This window comes from Ambystoma mexicanum, chromosome 1q (genome assembly GCF_040938575.1).
Source record: "Ambystoma mexicanum isolate Mex_15411 chromosome 1q, UKY_AmexF1_1, whole genome shotgun sequence".
Classification (NCBI taxonomy): Eukaryota; Metazoa; Chordata; class Amphibia; order Caudata; family Ambystomatidae; genus Ambystoma; species Ambystoma mexicanum.
The window spans coordinates 159,372,156-159,398,762 of record NC_090922.1 but is presented as its reverse complement, the minus strand read 5'-3'; the positions used below and the strand labels follow the sequence as shown (position 1 = coordinate 159,398,762).

Genomic DNA, 26,607 nt, shown 5'->3' with positions numbered 1-26,607 from the left:
GACCCCGGGCCACCAGAAGACAGTGACCACGGATGCCTCCCTGGAAGGGTGGGGAGCGCACACCGAAAATCTGCACGCGAGAGGCCTTTGGCTTCCAACGGAGAAGTCCATCCATATCAACGTCCTGGAGCTCTGTGCAGTGTTTTGGGCCCTCAGGTCCTTTCTTCCGTCCCTCAAGGGCAAGGTGGTGAGGATCTTCACCGACAACACCTCCACCATGTTCTACATCAGGAAGCAGGGCGGTACCAGATCCCCAGCCCTGTCCAAGGAGGCGCAGGATCTGTGGCATTGGGCCGTCGCCCAAGGGATGTTTCTGGTGCCGTTTCATCTGACAGGATTAAAAAAAACACCATCGCCGACTCGCTCAGCAGAGAGCTGCGCTCGTGCCACAAGTGGGAACTACGACAGGATCTAGTGGACCGCCTCTTCCGACAGTGGGGCACAGCCCGGATCGATCTGTTCGCGACGGCGACAAACTCCAAGTGCCGGAGGTTCGCCAGCAGGTTTCCCCAGCCGAGGAACAAGGGCAATGCTTTCTCGTTCCCCTGCGAGGGCCTGTTTCTATACGCGTTCCCTCCATTGCCGTTGCTGATCCGGCTCATCAATCAGCTCAAGAGGTCACGGTGCAGGATGATCCTCGTCGCACCCGCGTGGCCGAGGCAGTATGGTTCCCGGACCTTCTGGACTTGTCAGCGTCCCCGTCAATCAAGCTGCCAGTGGACGCGGATCTTCTCTCCAGGGAAGGAGGTGCCATCCTCCATCACGACCCCGAGTCGCTGAACTTGCAGGCCTGGCTCCTGCAGCGTTAGAGTTTGGAGGTTACGACATACCGGCCGACTGCAGAGAGGTTCTTGCAAAGGCCAGGGTGTCCTCAACTCTTAAATGCTACGGACACAAATGGAAGAGGTTCTCACGCACAGAAGATTAACCCTTTACGGATTACGGCTCCTCAAGTACTGCCGTACCTACTGACGCTGGCCAAGGCTGGACTGGCGCACGCTTCCATCAAGATTCATCTTGCTGCGATTTCCCGATACACCAGAACCACGGGACGGACGTCTTTGTGGTCTCATCGTCTGGTGAAAGAATTCATGAAGGGACTGTTCAGATCTTTCCCGCCGGTGAAGGCTCCGGTCCCGGCGTGTGAGCTCAACGTGGTGCTGACCAAGCTCATGGGACCTCCGTTCGAGCCTCTGCACCTAGCTCCGTTGAAGTTCTTGTCGTGGAAAACAGCGTTTCTTGTGGCCATCACCTCTGCACGACGGGTGGGAGAGATCCAGCCCCTTTCCTGCAAACCCCCGTACTTGACTTTTCACAACACGAGGGTAGTGCTCAGGACGCACCCCGCCTTCATGCCCAAGGTGCCGTCGGACTTCCACCTCAATGAACCCTTGGTGTTGCCTGTTTTCTTCCCGTCGCCTTCGTCGCCGGCTGAAAGGACTTTGCACTCGCTGGATGTGGCTAGAGCGCTGAAGTTCTACGTGGACCGCACAAAGAGTTTTCGGAAGACGTCACAACTTTTTGTGAACTTTGGACCTGTCAATCAGGGGAAGGCTCTCTCAAAGGGTTCCATTTCCAGATGGCTCTCCGGCTGTATCATGTACTGTCATCGGTTGGCAAACCAACCTCTGCCTGGCCGTCCGAGAGCCCATTCCACCAGAGCGATCGCAGCTACCACAGCATTCCTATATGGTGTGCCCCTGCTGGACATCTGCAGGGCTGCTACGTGGAGGTCGACGCACACCTTCACGAAATTCTACTGCGTCAACCGGGATTCCAGGGAGGAGTCCAGGGTCGGCCAAGCAGTGCTGCGCAACCTGTTCGCCTAAGGTGAGCCTGGTGGGAAGGTAAGAGATGCTTAATGTTGAGTTGTTGTATTGCTTAATGTTGAGCCTGTTGCCACCTCCCGTGGTTGTGCATGTGTGTACTGCTATGTATTCTTTTATTCATGAGCATGTGAATCCATGCCAGACCCCATGCTGGAGAAGGACCAAGTTACTTACCTGTAACTGTTGTTCTCCAGCATGGGTCTGGCATGGATTCACATGCGAACCCTCCCGCCTACCCCTCTGCGGCTCTTCACTTGGTCATACTGCCACTTCACGTGCTACCAAATCTGAAGATGGCTGCCAGAGGCGGAGCTTAGGGAGATGGCAGTCATTGGCTGTGGTCAGTATGACGCAGAGATCAGTGATTGGTTACTACTACGAAAGACAGATCAGAAACGAAACTGATACTGATTTTTCTTTACCCAGGATTCCTAGCCTGACGACGGGGAATATTCATGAGCATGTGAATCCATGCCAGACCCATGCTGGAGAACAACAGTTACAGGTAAGTAACTTGTTCCTTTCATGTGAGATGGTAACTCCAATTTCATGGCGACAGGATTGATTATGGACTTTATAGTATAGGGGCCCAGGTATCTTGGGCGGAAAGCTCTTGGCCCCTTCAGGGGAATATATTTGGATGCTAACCGCACCTTTTCTCCAATCTGGTAGGTGGGAGCTCCCTCCCGATGTTGATGAGCAAACAGTTTTTGCCTTTCCTTAGCCTTGGTCAGATGCTCTGTCACCTCCTTAAGAACCTGAGTGATGGTTTTATGCAAGTTTTTTATGGCTCGCATTTCCAGGGTATCGGGTGGATCAAATACTGATGTCATCGGATGTCTTCCGTGCACAGTGTAGAATGGAGTGTCCTGTGCTTGTGTGAACTGAGTTGTTGTATGCATACTCAGCTATCCAGAGTATATTTTTCCAAGAATCCTCGGACTGTTGCAACATACACATGAGATACTGCTCTAAAGTTTGGTTGGTTCGTTCAGTTTATCCATCAGTTTGAGGGTGATGGCTTGTGGACAACCGGAGATCGATTTTGGCAATCGTACAACAATTTCTCCAAAAAACAGAAACAAATTGAGTTCCGCGATCAGATGCTAATATTGATGGAAATCCATGCAATCGAACAATTTGCTCTAGGAACACAGAAGCGAGAGTTGACACAGATGGGAGTCCCTTCAGAGGGATGAAATGGGCCATTTTGGAGATTAAATCCACAATGACTAATATGGTGTTGTATCCATTGCAGGGTGGAAGATCTGTGATGAAGTCCATCGACAGAGTATGCCAAGGTGCTGGCGGTACTGTTAGAGGATGTAGTAAGCCAGTGGGGTTCTGTTTCTGAGAGTTGTGTTGTGCACAGACACCGCAGGTTTCAATAAATTGGGCAACGTCTTTTTCGCCAGGTTGGCCACCAGTAGTTTTGTTCTTCCTTAGCCTGAGTTTTGGCTATTCCTGGGTGTTCTTCCATCAGGGATTGCAAACTGATTCTTTGGTCATCCACACACATGGTGGCAGCTATTCTGGTTTGAATCCTTTCCACAGGAATTATGGCCACAGGGTTGGATGCTGTAAAAGCCTCTTTTTTTTCACTCATGCATGATAGAGTGTCTGCTTTCCCATTGCGTACTCCAGGTCTATAAGTGATAATAAAATCGTATTCCGAGAAAAAGAGAGCCCAACGAAGTTGACGCGAGGATTGTGCTTTGGTGGTTTTCAAGCATTGCAAATTATGGTGGTCCGTGATGACAGTGACCGTATGTCTCGCCCCAAGAAGGTAATGTCGCCAAGCCTTCAATGCTGCTTTAATCGCCAGTAATTCCTTATCTGTGATTGCGTAGTTTAACTCGGGGGTTGAAAATTTGCGGGACCAGAATGCGACAGGGTGTAGTTGTCCTGTTTCAGGGTCTCGTTGTGACAATACATCGCCCAGGGCTATTTGTGAAGCATCTGTCTCAACTATGTAAGGTAGGTCTGGTTGTGGGTGTCGAAGGACTGGTGCTGTAGTGAATGCTAGTTTCAACTTCTGGAAGGCTTCTTCAGCTTCTGTCGACCAATGGAACTTTTGATTTTTCTTTAACAAGAAGGTAATTGGATGTATAATTTGTGAAAACCCAGGTATAAACAGTCGTTAAAGTTGGCGAATCCAAGCACACTTTTCACTCCTTTCGTGGATGTTGTTGAGGGCCATTGGAGGATTGCATCCACCTTTCGTTTTTCCATATGTACTCCTTGTGGTGTGAGCATGAAACCGAGAAACTCAGCTTCGGTTACATGGCAAATTATTTTTTCAACTTGGCATACAATTGGTGTTGTCGAAGCTTCTCTAAGACTGCCCGGACATGGCCTAAATGTTCTTCCATGGAATTTGAGTAGATAAGAATGTCGTCAATGTAAACAAGAGCGCAAACATCCAGTAGTTCACAGAGTACATCATGCATTAAGAATTGGAATGCTGCAGGGGCATTGCATAGCCCAAAGGGCATGACCTGGTATTCAAAGAGGCCGTACTTCGTGCGGAAGGCCGTTTTCCACTCGCCTCCCTCTTTTACTCTTGCAAGATGGTATGCTTCTCTTAAATCCAGTTTTGTGTAGATTTTAGCATGCTTTACTTGGTCCAGGAGCTCCGGTATAAGCGGTAAAGGATATCGATTTTTTACTGTGATCTGATTGATGGCTCTATAGTCGATGCAAGTTCTTAAGTACCCCTCCTTTTTAGGCACGAATAATAAGGGCGAGGAGGCAGGTGACTTGGACGGGCAAATGAAACCGCTCACCTGGTACTGCTCCAGGTACATTCTAAGATACTGATTTTCCTGTTCTGTCAGAGCGTAAATTAGGCTGCAATGGATCTGGGCTCTGGGTACAAGATCTATTTGACAATCGTAGGGTCTGTGCGGGGGCAGAACTTTGGCTTGCTCTTTTTGCAAGACATCCTGGTAATCTTGGTATTCAAGCTGTAAGGAGCTGATGAGGCCCAACACAATTCCTTTCTTCGGTTTCAGATTGGTTTCATCTTTTTTGTAACATGTGTCGGCACAATCATGAGGAAATGTCAGAACTCGTTTTCGCCAGTCGATCCTAGGATTGTGGGTCTCCACCCAGTGCATACCCAATATCATCTGGAACTGAGGAGCACCGATGAGATTGAAAGTAATGTCCTCTTGATGCCCGTCCTGACACAGAAGCTTGACTTTCTCTGTGTATTGTGTCACCGGGCCAGAAGATAGCTGAGAGCCATCCACAGCAGTGTCGTTTTCCGATTTCTGCTTAAGTTGGAGGGAAGGCCTATTCGGAGAGCCAAATCTTGGTCAATGTAGTTACCCACAGCTCCACAATCAATATATGCCTCTAAGCCATGTATTTTTGATGGTTGCTTGTGATTCATCAAAACCACTGGAAGGACTAGATGTGAGGTCTGTACAGATTACTTTTTCATGTTCGACAAGCAGACCCCTACACTTGCAGGGCATTGGCGTTTCCCGAGTTCTGTTCTTCTTCTTCATCAGTTTTGTCTGTTGCCCCGACCGTTTTCTTGGGTGGTTTTACCGGGCAGTCACAGAGGAAGTGACCTGCTTGTCCACAATATAAGCAAAGCTGTTGTCTTTTTTTTCCCTTTCTGCTTTGGTAAGGGGACTTCGTAATCCATCAATTTGCATTGGCTCAGACTATTCATGTGGTTTAGTCTGATTCTCACAAGGTCATACGTAAACTGACCGTCCCTCTGATCTAGCTTGATCCATTTTCCGATTCTGCAACCTATGATCGAGTTGCACCGTCAGGTCTATGTAGTCCACACACCTCTCAGGGGGATTCACCTCTTGCGCCAACACATCCTTAAGGTCTCCATGTAACCCTCGGTAAAAGAGTGTAGTCCTCTTCTCTTCTGGCCAGTTGGTCTGGGCTATGAGACGATTGAAGGTTGCAATATAGGTTAATAGACCTTGACTCCCTTGTCTGACTGACAACAACTCGTTGTCCAGAGCTTGTCCTTGAGTATGATGGGCAAACAATTTCTCCATCTCATGTTGGAAATTCCCAAAGTTCCGGAGTAAAGGGTCATCTTGATTTACCAAAGGTTTAGACCAGTCCGCCGCACTACCTCCTAAATACGAGAGTACAAACGCCACTTTGGCTTGGTCATTAGGAAAGGCTCCTGGTCTGCACAAGAAATGAAGGCGACATTGATTCATAAATACAGCAAACTTGTTTGGGTCGCCGATGAAGCGTTCAGGAGGGTTTAGAGGCACTGCTCCTGGAAGAACCACATCAACCGGTGTTGATTGTTGTGGTGTGGAATAATGAGAAGAATGGGTCACTCCAGGCAGTGGAACCTGTCCTGCTAGTGCTTGTAGCATTTGTCTTGCCAATTTGTCAGTTCTTTCTCGGGTTACAATAAGATCCCTCTGTAATGCATTGGTTTCCTGTCTTGAAGCATGTACTTCAGCCTGTAATTCCCCTAGTAAGAGGGCTAACTGATCTGTTTCTGAAGTTTCCATAATGCCCAGGCACAGAGTTTTAGAGGCTTTGGTTCTGTTACACTCACCTGGTATTTGCGGAGGCGTTGGGGCACGGTTGCAGCCCTCCCTGAACTTGAATCACCCCCCTCAGGCCTCTCCCTCAGTAGAAAAGCTGTGAGCGGTGGTACGTGGTGATAATGCTCCTGCATGGAGATAAGAGTGTGTGAGTGTGCCAATCTGTGATTGTTGTACCTCTCGAACCCTTCACCCCAAGGTACGGTTTCTGTGAGCATATGCCGGCCCATAAAACTCACCTGTGAATTATGGAAGATAAGCTCTCTGTTCTGCTACTTCTGGCAGGAGCGTGTCAAATGGGATCTAGTTCCTTCACTGATCCCTGATAAGGATTAGTCCAGTCCAGCTGCGACTATGCTTCTCCTTATGAATGGTAAGTCTTTCTTGAGCTCTTGTGATGCTGTTCGTTCTGTTTAATGTCTTTATATGTTGCTCCTATTTATGCCCGCAATAATGTCTCTCTTCTGTTTTCTTCCCTTAGATGGAAATGCGGCCTCAATGCAGCTGTGAGACGCAAGACGCGGCCGGATGGAAGATGAATGCTACCACAATGTTTGACAACAGGTAAGTGATGGTTTAAGGAAAAGCATGAAGTATGGCGAAGCACAACCTTAAACTGACAGTTTTTTTTCGATGTCTAACCTTGTCTTCTGTTTTTCCTTGCAGGGGCTGCTGTCGATGATGGAGCGTGTCATGCTGCGGTGCCAAGATGAAGATTTCGGCATTCCGGAAAGTGTAAAGATGAATACTTTGTTCGCCGAAGAGATGTACAGGTAAGAACAGCTTCCCCCAGTTGGTAAGTATGCTGGCAGAAAGCAGGATGTCCAGGAAGCAGGATCTTCAAAGGTAAGTCTGACCTCAGGCGACGGTTAGCGTTACGCTGCTTTCAAGTGCAGAATAACGCAAAGCGTCTGTCTTGAGGGTCGGGCAGCTTATATAGCTGAGATCGTGGGCACGCCCATTATGGCTGGCTTAGCAGCCACACCCTGCCATTCCAGAGAGTGAGCACGTGCAAAGGCAATCCATTAGCAGCCACACCCAAGAATACACTTGGGGCTGCTTAATGGATGAATTATTCAAGGTTAATGCATGCTGCTTAATGGATGGAATGTTCAAGGTTAATGCATCTGAAGTGCTATGTCCATAATAAAAGCTTTTGGTGTTAAATGGATGTTCTTGTTTTCTTTTGTTCATAAGCCTGGAGCCAAAGGGGACAGTACAGTGTCCACCCAGGTCTCCTGTGCATGCGACCCCTGCATGCCTGTGCCCCTTCATGACCATGGCAACTATCTATAGAAGCTCACAATCTATCACTACCTATACTCTACTATCGACAGACACCTGTAAACATACTTGGACGAGACATCATGAGCAGACTAAACATGACCATTTCATTCACAGACAAAGGCATAGTGTGCTCAACCCCAGGCATACACATGCTCAATGTAAAGCACAACATTCAAACATATTGTGGACGCACTGTACAGAGGGGGATGCCAGTGAACCCAGAGATATTCCAGTATGGGACTGACATTGCTGCTGCATGGCTCCCAGGCATTGCAGGGAAAGAGTGGCGAATCCCAAACAAATATTTGTTCAGGCCAGAAACATCATTGGACGAGCCAGAAGGGACAATAGTGCCCGTAGAACGAGAGGCAGTGGTGGTGAGAGAGGATTGGATTGCAGTGCATGGGATGGGTGACACAGGAAGAGCTTTAAGAGCAATAATTGCAGTTGCATAAGGGTGCAGGCTAACTACAGTGACAGAAATATAATATCAATTAAATGTCTATTGTGCTCGTACACAAGTATTTCAGAGCGCGACAAAGCAAGGGGGGAACAGAGAAAAACAAAACAACAATCTTCCTAGGCCCAGTGACATTGAGAACGTGCAAGTGCATGGGAGAGGGGGGAGGGGAAAGTGCATGGAAGGGGGAGAAGTGGAAAGTGCGGAGCAAAGGAGAAACAGATAAATAATAATAAGTAAATAAATAATAAAGGCAACAAACAGTGGTAGTGCAGCTAGACATTTGCAAGTGCTGGGTTTAAGGCAGCAGACAGGGTAGGTCTAATAAGTGCAGGAAGAAAAAGGGGGGACTGTATGGGTACAGATACAGACCCCAGTGCAAGGGGCGGCCTGGAGGCAGTGCGGGAGGGTGACAGGATGGGCAGGTACCTGGGCCCGGATGACAGAGGGTGGCCAGGTGCCAAAAGGGAACAGATCATCAGGGGAGAGGGGGAGTGATGGCAGAAGCAAAGAGGAAGGTCTTGAGGTGCATCCGGAACCAGAGATGTTCTCCTCAAGTTTTAGATTGGCCAGGAGGCTGTTCCAGAGGGAGGCCCCAGCTGAAGACAGAGATCTACCCCCAGCCCGTTTTTTTGAAAAATGACTGACCCTGAGGGAGTTAGAGGTAGAGGAGCGAAGAACTCGAGAGGGGAGGTATTTGCAGAGGGATAGCTGAAGGTATTTTTGACCCAGGCCCCAGAAAGCCTTGTGGACAATGCAGAGAGTTTTGAATTTAATCCGTGCATCCACTCGAAGCCAAAGGAGAGATTTCAGAGCAGCAGAGATATGATCCCACGGCTTGAGGTCAAGGACAAGTCTCACAGTCCTGTTCTGGATTAGTTGCAGAGGGCAGAGAGTAGAGGCAGGTAGATTTAGAAAGAGGCTGTTAAAATATTCCAACCTAGAAAGAACCAGAGCTTGGGAGACCATGACCTTCAGGGGGAAGGAGAGAAAAGCATCGTACCTCTGAGGAGGTGCAGTAGGAAGTGGGTGGGAAAGGAAAGTGTGGAGCCAAAGATGACCCTGAGGTTCTGTCATGATGCCCGCTCCCGGGGAGCCGGTTCAAGCCCTGCGTCCCCGAAAGCGGACATCCAGTCCCCAAGGAAGGACCCAGCAACCCCATATAGCGGCCCTTTGGACAGTGTCCTGGCGCCTATGGCGCCAGGCTCATAAAAGACATAAGTCCTGGCGCCATAGGCGCCAGGCTCATTATGGGAGTGCTTGGGTGCACTTACCTGATGCAGACCATGCTGCAGGATCCCGGCCTCCTTGAGGCCTGAAAGGAACTACTTTACCTGTGGGACTAATTTACCATCCGGGCGTGGTCGGGGAAGGATACATACCTGATTGGAGGAAGGATACATACCTGGAACATCTTCCAAGGCTATTTAAACCCCACCCGAACAGCCACACGTGCTTCGCGTTGTTCTGCATCTAGCAGCTGGACGCTCACCGTGTCTGCTCCTGCATCCTGACTTCTGCCACGCCTGCCAGCATCCTGGTTCACCTGCAAAGGAAGAGATCAGAAGAAGGAAAAGTCCTTACCTGCTAAACCCGCATCCCGGAGACATCTCGCTGACAATCCTGAAAAGGAAGACTTTTATTTAAAAGCTCATCGTGTCGATCGCTGCAGCGCTGCATTCCACTCACCTTTACAGGGCGCCTCCATGTTCAGCAGCGATCATCCGGATTCGCAGTCACGCTCCAGCGCCTAGGGAAAAAAAGGCAAGAACAAAAGGTGAGAGAGAGAAGGAAATAAGGAAAGCTAAATCTCCATGTTAAGACTTACCTGTTGATGCATTCCCTCTTCATTTCGGGTCCGCGCCGCATCCTGGCATTTCCGGACCCCGGCCCCTAAGGGGAAAAAAGGACATCAGCGTTAATGAGCGAATGAAAAGACATTACCAAAAAACGCTCATTAAAGACTTACCTGATTTCTACAAGGATTTCACCTCTCATCTCGGGTCGGTGCCTGTTCCCCGGCATTCCGTACCCCGGCCCCTATGGGGAAAAAGACACTAGCATTAGTACATTAATGCATGGACACAAGGGGAACCTCTTATCAAAAAACTTACCTGGAAGCCAAGCACGTTTTGTTCTCACCAATCCGAAAATCCAGTGAAGTAACTGGATACCAACGCGCCCCTGCATCAGAAGCAGGATGGAGAGCTCGTCCTTCCAGACCCTAAGGTGAGATGCTACGGGGAATCACAGAAGGGTTTCGAGGAGGGTGAGAGGGGAAAGTGGGAGGCCAATTGCATTACCCCGCAGACAGTTAATCCCCTATTTTCGCCTACAGAAGGATACTTCTGCGAGCCAGACAAGCCAGAGTTGGGGGCCCGGTCCAGTCCGTCTTCCGAACCCTGCGCATCACCTTAGAAGAGGTCACAGCAGCGTGAACCAGGCCAGCGCCTCTGTGGGAGTCAGGTGAGCGTTACAGAACGCGAAGCCTTCCTACAAATTCCCACCCAGGCGCTATGGAAAGTTCTGAGACTGATCAGTTGGCCCAATTACTGGGGGAATTACGGGCCGAAGTACATGCCGTTCGTCAAGAGACTAATGCCCTCAGGAGGGAATTAATAATATCAAAGGAAAGAACTGATGACCTAGCCAGACAGCTTTTGCAAGGTCAAGCTGGGCAAATTCCTCTACCCGGTTCCGGAGGGAACCCCACTCTTGTGGTTTCCAGTAACCCTGTGCAGATTAATCTACCCGGAAACATGCCGCTGGCCCCACCCGAACGCTTTGCTGGTAACCCCACACGATTTGCCGTATTCATGAATCAGTGTTGTTTGCACTTCCTATGCAGACCTGGGGCCTTCCCTAATGAGCAGACCAAGGTAGCCTTTGTATTGTCATATCTCAGCGGCTGCCCTGCCGATTGGTCAGTTCCAAAGGTTACTCAAGATGACCCAATTCTCTGTGATTTTCAAGGGTTTCAAGCAAGCATGGAAAGGTTATTTGCTCGACACTCTCAGGGGCAGGCTCTGGATGACGAACTTCTATCCCTGCGACAGGGCGATCAGGACCTCCTATCCTATATTGCAACCTTTAATAGACTAATTGTGGAAACGGGATGGCCAGAGGATAAAAGAGTCACGTTGTTTTATCGAGGCCTTCACTGAGAACTTAAAGATGTCTTGGCCCAAGTTGTAAATCCGCCCCAAGAATGCACAGAGTATATAGACTTAGTGGTCCAATTGGATCACAGACTTCAAAACAGAAAAGCAGATCGGTCCAGGTTTGAGACCCGGGTGTTGGTCAAGACCCATGCTAATCCCAAGGGAGTTGATGTCTCTGAGCCTATGCAAATTGGAGGGGTTAAAGGACCCTTAACTTAAAAGGAACGTGAAAGGAGGCGGCAGTTAAAATTATGTCTTTATTGTGGGAATTCTGGACACTTTCTACGAGATTGCCCGGCAAAACCGCCCCGAAAGGCGGTAGGAGCCGCTGATAAAAACCATGAAGACTCTGTTTTGGGGAAACGACTCCTCCCGACAAGCGTAGGGGTCCGCTTGCCGAGCTTGAAAACTAACTCTCAGACCTCACATTTCATTGTGCCAGTGGTTCTCGTAGATCCAGAACAGCCTAAGCGGTTGCATGCAATAAAGGCATACATCGATAGTGGGGCTATTGGAAACTATGTGGATCGTGAATTGGTCTCTAGGATTAACCTCCCTCTACGTCCTAAAACCAGCAAAAATGTCATCACCACAGTCGATGGAACTGAAATTGCCTCTGGACCGGTAACACATTCCACTACTGAGGTGAATCTTATTGGTCCCGACGGCCATCGGGAGGGTGTTGTGTTTGATGTAATCAAGGCTCCACAGTTTCAGGTTATTCTTGGAATCCCTTGGCTAGAGACACATAATCCTCGAATTGATTGGCGAGCTAAGAGAATAACTTTCCCGGATTGTACACAAACCTGCTACCCAGAAAACCTGAAGATTAATCTAGCATCTGTAACCTCTGCCTCCATGCAACTACCTCCGGAATACCAAGACTTTCAGGACGTCTTCCAAAAGGAACAGGCCAACACGTTACCTCCTCACAGATCGCATGATTGCCAAATCGATCTGGTGCCCGGTGCACAACCCCCTTGTAGCAGGATTTATGCCCTTACCGAACCTGAGAACCTGCATTTGAGACAATATTTGGATCAATACCTAGCTAATGGTTTTATTTGCCCGTCAAAGTCCCCGGCATCCTCGGCTTTGTTCTTTGTGCCCAAAAAAGAAGGCGACCTTAGAACTTGTATCGATTACCGTGCATTGAACCAGATAACGGTTAAAAACCGTTATCCTCTGCCTCTGATCCCTGAACTCCTTGACCAGGTGAAGGACGCTTGCATATACACCAAGTTAGATCTCCAGGGGGCTTATCATCTGGTACGAGTTAAAGAAGGCGACGAATGGAAAACTGCCTTCCGTACTAAATATGGATTATTCGAGTACCAGGTGATAGCTTTCGGATTGTGTAACGCGCCAGCTGCCTTCCAATACTTCATGAATGATGTCCTTCGGGAACTCATCGATGTTTGTGTTGTCGTATATATCGATGACATTCTGGTGTACTCCTCTTCAGAATCTGATCACAGAAAACACATCAGGGCAGTACTTGAAAAACTGCGCCAACACAAACTATTTGCTAAATTGGAGAAATGTGTTTTCCATACCACAGAAGTCGAGTTTCTAGGTTTCATCCTGACACCCAAAGGAGTCCGAATGGACTCAAGAAAAGTGGATGCCATCCTCAAATTGCCATCACCTAGCTCTGTAAAAGGGGTTCAAAGTATGCTCGGATTTGCCAATTTCTATCGCAGGCTTATCCCGGAATTTTCACGCGTGGTACAACCCATTACTGCACTCTTGAGGAAAAATAAACGTCTTGAATGGTCTGAAGAAGCCGAGCAGGCCTTTCAGGATTTAAAAGCTAAGTTTACCTCCGCACCTATATTGAAACACCCGCGTCCAGATCTCCCTTCTGTCGTCGAGACTGACGCATCCAGCCTAGCCATGGGAGCTGTCCTGTCCCAAAGAGATCCCGAAACCAACCAACTGCATCCCGTAGCATTTTGGTCCAGAAAATTCTCGGCACCCGAGGTTAATTATGCAATCACTGACAAAGAACTGTTAGCCATTAAGTCCGCTTTTAAAGCCTGGCGGCATTATCTGCTTGGCGCTCGACATACCATCACAGTGATCACTGATCACCGGAATTTACAGTATTTGAAAACCGCCAAGGCTCAATAATCACGGCAGCTCCGATGGGCTTTGTTTTTCGCTGAATTTGATTTCGTGATTACCTATCGACCTGGCTGCAAGAATGGCAAAGCAGACGCCTTATCCCGAATTGGAATGGGAGAATCTGATACAAACTCAGAACCATTACCAATAATTCCCGAACAGAGGATTCTAGGCATGACTTTGTTACAGACGCTAGAAGACATTCAAGCCAGAGTGAAACAACTCCTGGACCCTACAACCTTACAGGATTGGATACAAAAGGGATCAGACTTTACCATAGATAATAGTTTACCTTATTTCCGAGGACGCTTATTCCTGCCACATAAGGAATTACACGAACTAGTTATTTCCGGTTATCATGATACATTAATAGAGGGATACCCCGGTATTGCCAAGACAGAGGAAAAGGTGAAACAACAATTTTGGTGGCCCTCTTGGCGAAAAGATGTTAAATCCTTTGTGATGTCCTGTGGTGTTTGCGCCCAAAATAAAAGTCAAAAGAAAAGACCAGCCGGTCTCCTTCAACCTCTAGACATACCGCCAGCACCCTGGCACACCCTATCAATGGATTTTATTACGGACCTGCCTCCTTGTTCGGGGTACAATACTATTCTGGTAATTGTGGATTTGTTTTCCAAAAGGGCCCACTTTATTCCTTTGAAAGGTTTACCTTCAGCTTCTGTCCTAGCCAAAGAATTCCTCGAAAATATTGTTTGGCTACATGGATTCCCATCTATACTAATCTCTGACCGGGGAAGCCAATTCATTTCCCACTTCTGGCGCAAATGTTGTCAAATGGCGCAGATCGACGTAAGATTATCGACCAGTCACCACCCTCAGACCGATGGTCAGACCGAGAGGACAAATCAGACCCTTGAGCAGTACTTACGGTGTATGTTACAGCAATCTGAAAGCAACTGGAAAGACATTCTTTGGATAGCCGAATACGCATATAATAATTCGGTACACTCTGGAACTGGCCGCAGTCCTTTTTATACTTTGTTTGGGCATCACCCTCGAACCTCAAACCTTGACTCACCTCAGAACCTCGGAATGCCTGCAGTAGAACGTCTGCATTCTGCAATTACCCAAGCCTTGAAAGAGGCAACTACGCATTTACAACAAGCCAAGAGAAAATACAAGGAGAACTGATCTACATCGGAGTGAAGACCTCAGTATCAGATTGGGGATAAAGTGTGGTTAGCTACCAGACATTTACCACTCAAAGGGCCTCGAACTTTTAACCCAAAATATCTGGGACCTTATTCTATTACGGCAATAATTAACCCAGTGGCTGTTAAACTTGATTTACCAGCTAGTATGCGAATTCACCCTGTTTTTCATGTGTCACTTCTGAAACCAGTGGTACCCGGAACCCGACTACTCAAACCTCCAGAACCTATTCTAATAGATGGGGAGCCCGAATTCGAAGTGAAGAACATTTTAGACTCAAAAATGTTTAGGTCAAAACTGTTCTACCTAATTGATTGGAAGGGGTACGGACCTCAGGAGAGGTCGTGGGAACCCAGCGACCATGTGCATGCACCTCGATTAGTCAGGAAATTCCACTGACTCTTCCCAGACAAACCAAAACCCCCGGAGGGAACAACCTTGGGAGGGGCCTTGGGGGGGAGTGCTGTCATGATGCCCGCTCCCGGGGAGCCGGTTCAAGCCCTGCGTCCCCGAAAGCGGACATCCAGTCCCCAAGGAAAGACCCAGCAACCCCATATAGGGGCCCTTTGGACAGTGTCCTGGCGACTATGGCGCCAGGCTCATAAAAGACATCAGTCCTAGCGCCATAGGCGCCAGGCTCATTATGGGAGTGCTTGGGTGCACTTACCTGAGGCAGACCATGCTGCAGTATCCCGGCCTCCTTGAGGCCTGAAAGGAACTACTTTACCTGTGGGACTAATTTACCATCCGGGCGTGGTCGGGGAAGGATACATACCTGATTGGAGGAAGGATACATACCTGGAACTTCTTCCAAGGCTATTTAAACCCCACTCGAACAGCCACATGTGCTTCGCGTTGTTCTGCATCTAGCAGCTGGACGCTCACTGTGTCTGCTCCTTCATCCTGACTTCTGCCACGCCTGCCAGCATCCTGGATCACCTGCAAAGGAAGAGAAGAAGAGAACAGAAGAAGGAAAAGTCCTTACCTGCTAAACCCGCATCCCGGAGACATCTCGCCGACAATCCTGAAAAGGAAGACTTATATTTAAAAGCTAATCGCGTCGATCGCTGCAGCGCCGCATTCCACTCACCTTTACAGGGCGCCTCCATGTTCAGCAGCGATCATCCGGATTTGCAGTCACGCACCAGCGCCTAGGGAGAAAAAGGCAAGAACAAAAGGTGAGAGAGAGAAGGAAATAAGGAAAGCTAAATCTCCATGTTAAGACTTACCTGTTGATTCATTCCCTCTTCATTTCGGGTCCGCGCCGCATCCTGGCATTTCCGACCCCGGCCCCTAAGGGGAAAAAAGGACATCAGCGTTAATGAGCGAATGAAAAGACATTACCAAAAAACGCTCATTAAAGACTTACCTGATTTCTACAAGGATTTCACCTCTCATCTCGGGTCAGTGCCTGTTCCCCGGCATTCCGTACCCCGGCCCCTATGGGGAAAAAGACACTAGCATTAGTACGTTAATGCATGGACACAAGGGGAACCTCTTATCAAAAAACTTACCTGGAAGCCAAGCAAGTTTGGTTCTCACCAATCCGAAAATCCAGTGAAGTAACTGGATACCAACGCGCCCCTGGATCAGAAGCAGGATGGAGAGCTCGTCCTTCCAGACCCTAAGGTGAGACGCTACGGGGAATCACAGAAGGGTTTCGAGGAGGGTGAGAGGGGAAAGTGGGAGGCCAATTGCATTACCCCGCAGACAGTTAATCCCCTATTTTTGCCTACAGAAGGATACTTCTGCGAGCCAGACAAGCCAGATTTGGGGGCCCGGTCCAGTCCGTCTTCCGAACCCTGCGCATCACCTTAGAAGAGGTCACAGCAGCGCAAACCAGGCCAGCGCCTCCGTGGGAGTCAGGTGAGCGTTACAGGTTCTTAGCCTCGCAGGTGGGGGTAGGAGGAGGGCCAAGGGAGGCCGGCCAGGGAGTGAGGGGATATGATGGTGCATGTGTGCTGGTGAGGAGGATCTCTGTCTTGCTGGCATTCAGACAAAGATCATTGGTGGCACACCAATCTTGAATGGCAGATAGGCAATCAGAGAATGAAAATGAGTTGGGGCCCCAGCGTAGCACTGGGAATTTGAGCAGAAAATGGCAATGCAGTGGGCGAGAGTTGCCGGGTATTGGTTGAAAAGCCAGGGCAAGAGGTTAGACCCCTGAGGAACACCACATGATAGGAAGGATCCAACTTGGACCTTGGAGGGTCGATCAGAGAGGAAAGAGCTCAGCCAGGCCAGAGCCTCATCAGTGATACCCAGTTTATCACGGAGATGGTTGAGCAGGATGGTATGCTTGACCGTGTCGAAGGCAGAAGAGAGATTGAGGAGGATGAGGACAGAGGGAATGTTAGAGTCAAGGTTGGAGAGCAGAACTTTTCAGATGTTCAGGAGAGCAGTTTCCATGCTTCTGGCAGCTCTGAAGCCAGACTGGTGGTCATGGAGACAGCCAACAGAATTGGAATGAAGATTAAGCTGAGAGATGGCCAACTTTTCCAGGAGTTTTCCCAGAAAGGGAGTAATGGAAACTGGGCGATAGTTAGCCGGACAAGAAGGATCAACTGTGAGTTTCTTGAGAAGAGGGAGCAAAAGGGAGTGCTTCAGAGGGGAGAGGAAGGATCCTGAGGCAAAGGAGCGGTTGCAAAAATCAGCAAGGGCCTGAGTGAGGGTGTCAATGTGGTCCTTTATAATTTAAGAGGTGCAGGGATGAACCTGTTTTGACCAGGCTTTCATAGTCGGTGGCGGCAAAAGCCTCAACTGACACACCCTTCACGAGCCGGATGTCCCAGAAGGTAGGTGGCAGTTTTGAGGTAGGCTTGGCTTGGGGGGAAGAGAGGGAGAGATGAGAGGAGAGGAGGGAGTGGTTGCTCCAGGAGAGAGGAATGGTCAGAGGGATGGAGAGGGGGAGGTCAGAGGAGATCAAGACATTGAGTGTGTGCCCTGCAGAGTGAGTCGGGCCAGAGGGGAGGATAGACAGGGAGAGGCAGTCGCAGAGGTCATGGAAGAGTACAGAGGAGGAACAAGGCGAGGCTAAATGGATATTGAGGTCACCGAGGAGGATGAGTTGAGTGCTAGAGGCCAGGAGGGAGGAGGAGAGTTCCGCTCACTCAGAGAGAAATGGGGTGATTTGACCAGGAGGCTGGTAGATTGTAGCCACAGTAAGAGAATGGGTAGGCGAGAGAGAGAAAGGATCCAGACAAGGCATTCAAAAGAGGAGTAGGTCTGAGTGCGAATGATAGAGGCAGGAATCCACTCAGGAAAGATCAGGGATACCCCCCCACTAGACCAGGTGGATCTGGGTGCTGACAGGATCTTGTAGCCATCTGGGAGGAGAGTGTCAAAACCCGTGACAGAGCTGGCCATGAACCATGTCTCAGTAAAACCAAGGACATCAAGGTCTAGTCCTTCAAGGAGGTGGCAGATGTCAGAGGCATGTTTGACAGCAGAGCGAGAGTTGGGAGTGGCAATATGAAGAAGGGTGCTAGCCTTAAGGACCTTCTGTGGGAGGGGTACAGATCAGAGGTATGCCCTGCGGAGGAGAAAGAGCCCTAGGAGGGGCAAAGGAGGAGGAGAGAGAGGGCAAGGCAGCCTAGAGGGGTGAGGAGGGGACAGCAAGAGATGAGAGGAAATTGATGAGGCAAGGGAAGCACCTATCAAAGAGGAAGAGATTGGCCTGAGGGTCTTGGAACATGACAGTGCCATTAAGGTAGACATTAATGATGACTTTATAACTTTATACGAAGAACTATTCCAGGAAGAGAGACAGGAACTGAAGATGGATTTTTTCGAAATGTGTGTCACTTATTGGTTACAGATACATTACAGAGGTGCCACAGAGAATGGCAATGGCGCTGAAGGTGCTGCCCTCATTCTGGAAGGAGGACATGGCCAAGGTGCCCAGCAGTCTATGGACTACAAGTCCTTATGACATGGGCTGCATAAAGAGCATTGGGGGAGTGAAGATTAAACTGTAACAAGGAGTGATTTTGCTAAGAGTAAAGCAGTATCTCATAACAAAGGTAGCCGATGAAGGCATTTATGAGACAATCAACACACTGATTGAGAGAGGCATTCTAGTACCATTAGAATTCCCATGTAACACAACAGTGTGCCCCGTGCGCAAGGCAAATGGGGGGTCATGGCGTTTTATTCAGTATTTAAGAGACCTCTTAACCATTTTGTAGGAGCAGAGTATCATCTAGCTGCAAACACAGTGACAATCTTGTGCAGTATTCCAGTGGAAGCTCCCTGTTTCACAGTTATTGATTTGAAGAATGCATTCTTCTCAGTGCCACTACACCCAGACTCACAATACTTGACCAGCTTTATTTACAGAAACCAGAAGTGGAAACATACTTGTTTGCTCCTGGGGTACTGCGAGTCACCATCTATCTTTTACAGAGTGATACAGATGGATCTAAGTAACATACAGATGGAAAGCACATTGTTACAGTATGTAGACGACATTTGGATTTTTTAGTGAGACAGACGACCAGTGTAGGAGGGATTCGGTGTACATGCTGACAGTGCTAGGTGACAAAGGGTACAAGGTGGACAAGGCCAAATGACAGTATTGCCAGAATGAGGTGCTGTATATTGGATAGATGATATCCAGGAACAGCTGACAGATTGCCCCATAGAGAGCAGAGACAATACGCAAAACACCCCAGCCTACGACTGTGAGGAAAATGCAACAGTTCCTGGGGTTGTGTAACTGCTGCAGAGCATGCGTTTTTGACTACAGCACTTACACAAGGCCACTAATGTGCACCCTGAAAGAAGCACAGAGGGGAACAAAGACACTGACATCGACCACAGAGATGACTGAGGCCTTTGAGGAACTGCGGGAAGCCATAAGCACTGTCTCAGTGTTAGGGACCCCTGAATACAAAAAGGAATTCTTCCTATGTTCCCACACTGGCAGTGTGGTGATGAAGGTTGTCCTGACGCAGAAAACAAGCATGGGCCATAAGCCAATAGCTTCCTACAATGGACAACTTGCCTTCACTGTGGAGAAATCATCAGCAGTGAGAATGGGGTGCACCACCACTTTGTATGTGGAGCATGCCCACTTTGCGATACTGCATAAGCCAAAGAGCACACTGACCACACAGAGAGTATCAGGGTACGAGGTGATAGTGTCGAATGTAGGATTGAAGATAGTAAGATGCAAGACGGTAAACCCAGTGACATTTTTAGCAGATGTTCTCCAGGCAGGAGACTGTGCACATGACTGCACAAAGAACATAGATATGTTCAGTGAGACTCTCAAGGTAGAGGAGGATGCACTTGATTGGGGAGACGTGCTTTGCACTGACGGTTCTCTGACAATTGATCAAACAGATGGAATTAGGCGTACTGAGACTGCACTGGTCAGGCTGAAGGAGGACGGGACAAGTGAGGTGGTTGCAAGTGCGTGGCTACCATTCCATTATTCATCAGCAGAACTTGTGGCCCTCATATTAGCACTGGAAAGCAGTGTAGAGAAAGAAGTGATGATTTATTATGACTCCACCTATGTGACGTCAACAGTAGGACTGGCATGATGGCTCAGGAGAGGGTCCAGGAGAGCAGACGAGACCCTAGTGCAGCTTGCACTATTATTGGACAGACTGATCGAGGTGATTGCTTATCCATAAAAGTTAGCACTATTGAAGTGCCAGGCCCACACCAAGACCCTATCTCAAGAGGAAATGAAGCAGCAGACTTTGAGGCAAAATGCACAGCATACTTTGGGCAATTGTGGGAACTGAGAGAAAGACAAAAGGACCAGGGAGGGGTGAGGAACATGGTAATGAAGGAGGGTTACAAAGTATTTCAAGTGACACAGATTATGGAATTTCAGGGAGCTGCACCTAAAGAGGAGAAAGAGCTATGGGTGAAGAGAAGGTGCTCCACCTCTCCTACAGATTATGGTGACAGAACAACAAAGGGAAAGTGGTCATGCCACTAGCATTATTGAAGACAGCATTGGCACATTTACACTCTCCAACACACACAGGGAAGGAGGTCATTGCTACCCACATTGGAGAAACTTGGTTTTGTCCAAATTTGATTGAACATGTGGCTGATTTTGTAAGTATCTGCTTTACATACCAGCAGTTTACTGCAGAGAACACTTTGAGAGTTGTGAGAGGAGTCATACCAAAACCTGTAGGCTCATTTCTGCATCTTCACGTGGATTAGGTGGATATGATCCAAGTTTGCCATGGATATCACTACATGATAGTGGTTGTCTGCCCATTCCCTAGGTGTATAGAGCAAGGGCCCTGTTCACATTCTGACGCCCTTAGAGCAGCCATGTTTCTGGTCAAGAAGGTCTTCCCGAGATGGGGGGTGTGTGACATCCTGCGGTCTGACAATAGCCCTCACTTCACCAACAAACTGTTTCAGCACATCACAACCCTGCTAGGCATACAGCATAAATTCACCTGTGCATACCACCTGCAAGCAAATGGAATATGTGAATGCTTGAATGAACTCCTAAAGGAGTGCATAGCCAAGACGCAGCAGAGCACCAAGAAAAATTGGTTGCCCTGCCTACACCTTGCCCTGTTTGAGTTGCGCAATAAGCCAGGGTCAGACCACCATTTAACGCTACATGAGGTGGTGACTGGACGACGCATGCATCTCCCCCTGGCTCCTCCCACAAGAGCACTGAAGGATTGTCAGAATAGTGCAGATGTGTTAGGACAGGAGATGTATGACTACCTTACTTCTCTGGTTGCTAGCGTTTCTTCTATCTCTCGCCAGATACAGCGGATTCAGGGAGGCCCAGAAGAGGGAGAAGAGACAGACTGCGACGACGCACCACAAAACTGATCAGTGCCCTCACCTGGCAACAGAGTCTCTGTGACTGACAGGGCCAACGCTCAACACCTAGATGAACTGCAAGTGTGTTCTGAACTTACAAGATTAGGGAGACCCGGACATCCCATGGTCACATGATCTCAAGCAGCAGAAGTAGCGACTTGAATACTCTTGCAAATCGACTAGGGATACACTGTTTGTTATTTTCCTTTTCACACACGAAGGGCCTACATGAATGCCGTGGAGATTGTATTATTTGTTTCACCCATGTTACCTTCCACCTGCCACCCAGAAGCTTTCTCTAACCAGTTTGTGCACTATATAAGGAGGCCCAACAGATTCAGAGCAAGATCCCCTGGAGTATATTATCTCGTCTTTGTAGAGTATTTGGCCCAAACATACCCACAACTTGAGCACGGTGAGCCCCCATTACTGGCCATATGAAAAGACCCCTCAGTAAGAAAAATCTGGGAGGAGGTATTTGCATTCGCAATCAGTGATTATTTTGTCCATGGGGCTTAAGGGCACTGACAATACTAACACAATAATGCCTTTTTCTGTGCATTTTAGGCAGGCAACTGTATCACCAGGCTGCAAGGATTGAGCAGCGTAAGTGGAAATGAAAGGGACAGTAGAGAACATTATCGTTATGGCGTGTCTTTTTATTCCTAGTGGTCTGATGGGATTCATATTTTGGCAATTATATGTTGTTGTTACTGCTACCGCTGTACCCTCTACTAACATTCCCCCAACCCAAGCAGGTGGGACGACCATGTCAGGTGGACGAGAGAACACTGCTGATAAGGTAAGGAGAGGTAAGTGCAGTGTTGACACAGACATGAAGGGAGTAGACATGTATCTCACTGACACAGCTCGAGTGTCTAACAACATGTGGTACAAACATATGACAAAAGTAGGTAAGGAAACCCCCAGGGAGAGCTGTTATTTCTGCTCTTTAATCCCCTATGCCATGAGTTCCCCTAGAACATTCATAGAAACTGAAATACCCGCAGCAAGGGCACAGTGTCTGATGTATTTCGCGATGGCGCAAACACAAGGAAGATTCCAAGGAAAGACAGCAACATTGAGATGGATGTCCAAAGGAACATTCCCATACGAAGACAATTACATAAAGACATTAGACATGATGAACAATTACTGGCAGCTAGATGAGCCATACAGTACATAAATGACGGACTTGAGAAGGTATAAACGAAGACTATCACATGAAGGAATTACCATGTCCCTGGACAAGAGTGAAGGAGATTGGAGGAGAGCCTGGCTGCTGGGAAAGGCCACAGATATTAGTGTATGGACAAGTGTACACTAACAATGGATGGCAGAATGGAGTGGTGGGAAGCAAGGCACTGACACTAGCCCAGTCATCAGTGAACAAGGTGCAGTAAGAGAACAACAAGTGCCTGAAGGAATGGAATGTCAGCGTGAAGTTGCTGACATGGGTAGAAAATGAAGCTGGATCGATGCCAGTAATCCCTCTGAAGACACCAGCTATGTGCGATCAGAACGATGGTGAGAACGTTTGGTGCAGAACGATTGAACACTGACAGCAATGAGAGCAAGAACAGCAGTGCTGATGGACCACTACTGGGCTTGTGGATCGAAGGCGTATGAGAACCTGCCACCTGAATGCGGAGGAGTGTGCTTGTTGGTACACATCAACATACCCTAGTTGGTCATACCCAAAAAGGATGTAAAGCTCGATGAATTCCCAAAAATGAATAACAATAACAGAAGGAAGAGATTGGTTGGGGTGACACCAGCAGCTCAAATGGCAAAGGCAGAGAAGCGGGAAGGATTGAGCAGAGTGAAATTTGAAAAGAGGGGGAATTACTTCTCAGAAGCATCAGAAATGGTACTGGATGAGATCCCAGCAGAGCACAGGCTGTTCAGCAGGACACAGTTGTTTTTGGCATCAATAATATCAGGGATACAGACATACACGAATGCCAAGTAGTTACAGATCACTTGTTGGGAGCTGATGGTAACGATTAACTCTACGGTGAATGGGTTCAACGCCTAAAGGAAGAACTGAGAGTCATAAGGTTGGTGGCACTCCAGAATAGATATTTTCTGGATCTCCTCATGGCTATGTAAAGAGGAGATTGCGCAAAGATAGGGAGTTCCTATTGCACATTTATACCTGCCAATGACAAACATAAATGAACTCTCTCAGATGCAGTGGCACAGCTGCACAGATTCATGCCAAAATGGAAGATAAAGCATTAGGAACAGGGAAAGACAAGAGCTGGCTGGCATACATATGGTCATGGATGCCATCATGGCTATCAGACAGATTGAAGGTGATAGCAGGAGCTCTTGTGCTGGGAGCAGCATCCATGTGTGGGATCAAATTCTGCATGGAACAGGTGCAAGAAAACAACAGAAGAGGCTATCGGAATGCAGATCCTGATGGATGTGGACATAGGAGGGATGAAGGACGAAGTTGTTGCTGAACAAGACAAACTCAGATCAAAGTTTGCACAGTGTGAACTATTTCCAACAGGATCCATGAAGCTGGATAATCCACATGATCCAAAGTACTATAAAGGGAAATGGGTGTGATGCAACCCCAAAGGAGTATGCTGTTACATGCACTGGTCGTTCGACAACCACACAAACTATTATGAACACCTTGGTGGGATAACAGGTCGACCAGAGGGGGGACTGACAAAGGATGGGGAAGTTTACCCCCTGCTCCCCCCTCCTATAAAATACATGACACGGAAGAAGGCCAGGAGACAACGCGATTGCCCATACTATTTTGGACCGATTCCCAGTGGTCCAATGGTGGACAAGTATGTCAAGAGGTACCCTCTTAGCCAGCCCTATAAGCCAGGTGTGGTACAAACCTACCCCAGAGTGGACAAAGAGCCCCAAGCTGCAACTAATGACACCCCAGTGGACAGTATCGATTAAAGTGCCAAAAAGCCATGTTGCTGACATCGGTAGAGACACCACGACCGAGCTGTGTTAGTCACAAAGCTCACGTGCCATCCACACCTCGAGACACAAACACGCACTCAAGAACACGAGCGTACAGTTCTATAGTTAGAGGACAGATACATATACATACTGTCATTACTTTATTATTTTGCCATTAGCTAAAAGCAGCAAGGCAGAAACTGCAAGAAGCAAAGAGATCCTGAGCAAAGTTTGCAGATGTTTAAATGCGAATAATCTTATGGAACTGCAAGAGCACCTATGGGACCTGACAAAACCAAGTGTGAATAACCTATGGAGAATGTAGTATAGTACAACAAGAAGAGACTCCAGGACTCAGCGCCATCAAGTATATTTATGCTTGATTTTAATGGTCAATAACACAAAAAGTTATAGCCCTTGTAAGGTTGATTACACGTTTTTTGGCTCGCCTGAGCCTTTCTCAAATCTGGGCTATTAATGTGCACAAACAATTATATAGTCATGCATGAGGGTTAACGAATAACAAAAGACATAATTGTAAACAATTGACATGTGTACAGTCATTATATCAGCATACTGCAAAATGCAGAATCATTTTAGTGTGCAAACAATATAACAAATATACAGAAAAACAGGGATTGGTGAAGGGAAGGATTGGAGGGGATGAGGAATCAAGTCAAATGATAGACATTTTTTTCAAAACATAGGGAAAGGGAGAAAAGAATATCGACAAAAGCCATTCGTTTATTTATCAAGCATGGTATAACATGCAACATCTCACAGGTGTGCTTACCTGCGGATGAGATGACCAATCCATATGACTGTTGTCAATATAGTCAATATAGTAATCGCGGGGTCAAATCCCCAAGTCCAAATAGATCTGAAATCAAAATGTAACACATAATACTAATTATTATTTTTCTTCTTCCGAAATAAGGTAAGCGCATCAGTTCCTTTAAGCATCCAAGGACATTCCAGGGCTAATGGGCACATGTATTTCAAAGCATCACTACTTTGATCCATGATTACGGTGATATGTAGAAGCTCTTAAAGCAAATTAAAACATGGTTAGATCCGGCCAAGTTGCTCTTCATTAGATTACCGAAGGAATAACAAGTTCTCAGAGGCTCTTTACACCCTACCACATATATCACATTCGAGATGAGCATTGTCTCAGGGTATTCGAGATCTGCTTATTGCCTGGTTTAGGATAGTTGGAGATAAACAATTGGGAGAGACCAATTTGGAGCATGTAGACTACCAATATGACCTATGGGATTCATTTGCTAATTTAGTATTATGTGTAACATTTTGATTTCAGATCTATTTGGACTTGGGGATTTGACCCCGCTATTACTATATTGACAACAGTCATATGTATTGGTCATCTAATCTGTGGGTAAGCACACCTGTGAGATGTTGCATATTATACCATGCTAGAATCTAAGTTAGGGATTACTCACATACAACAAATAAACAAATGGCTTTTTGTTGATATTCTTTTCTCATTTTCCCTCTGTTTCGAAAAAAAATGTCTATCATTTGACTTGATTTCTCATCCCCTCCTATCCTCCCCTTCACCAATCCCTGTTTTTCTGTCTATTTGTTATATTGTCTCCACACTAAAATGATTCTGCATTTTGCGGTATACTGATATAATGACCGTACAAATGTCAATTTTTACAATTATGTCTTTTGTTATTCATTAGCCCTCATGCATGATCATGTGTAATGAGTGACTATATAATTGTTTGTGCACATTAATAGCCCAGATTTGAGAAAGGCTCAGGTGAGCCGAAACACGTGCAATCAACCTTACAAGGGCTATAACTTTTTGTGTGATTGACCATTAAAATCAAGCATACATATACTTGATGGCGCTGAGTCCTGGAGTCTCTTCTTGTTGTACTATATTTGGTTGATGGTTAGGCTTTTCTACTGTCTGACTCCAGTGACCTGCGACATTCACAGTACTGGTTGAATGGTCATAACGTTTGTGGCCACTTATCAATAATTACCTATGTGAAATATTAAGGGATTATAAGGAGTCGCCTGTCAGAGCAATTTGCACCAAAGCCATTTCTGAGAATGTAGTATAGGCTGGATACTGTAGAAACCGCCTTATGGTTTAGGAACATTACAGCAGGCCACAGGCCTCTCAGCAAGAGCTGAGCTGAGCTGAATTCAGACTGAACAGAGAGAAAATGTGTGAGACAGGATCCGCTGCCAAGGCCACAGGATACGGATGACATTCCATTCCCTGAACGACA

At 47.5% G+C, this 26,607-nt stretch overlaps 1 protein-coding gene across 6 annotated transcripts in view; it reads right to left on the bottom strand.

The window, feature by feature from the left end:
• Positions 1-26,607, bottom strand: part of LOC138526014 (galactoside alpha-(1,2)-fucosyltransferase 2-like) — a 113,436-nt gene that overhangs the window by 24,056 nt on the left and 62,773 nt on the right. For 3 of the 6 annotated variants that reach the window (XM_069636307.1, XM_069636309.1, XM_069636310.1), the window contains exon 2: positions 25,131-25,217. The exons of the other annotated variants lie outside the window; for them this stretch is intronic. The gene's annotated coding sequence lies outside the window, so the exon portion shown is untranslated. The remainder of the gene's footprint in view (positions 1-25,130; positions 25,218-26,607) is intronic. 6 annotated transcript variants of the gene reach the window in all.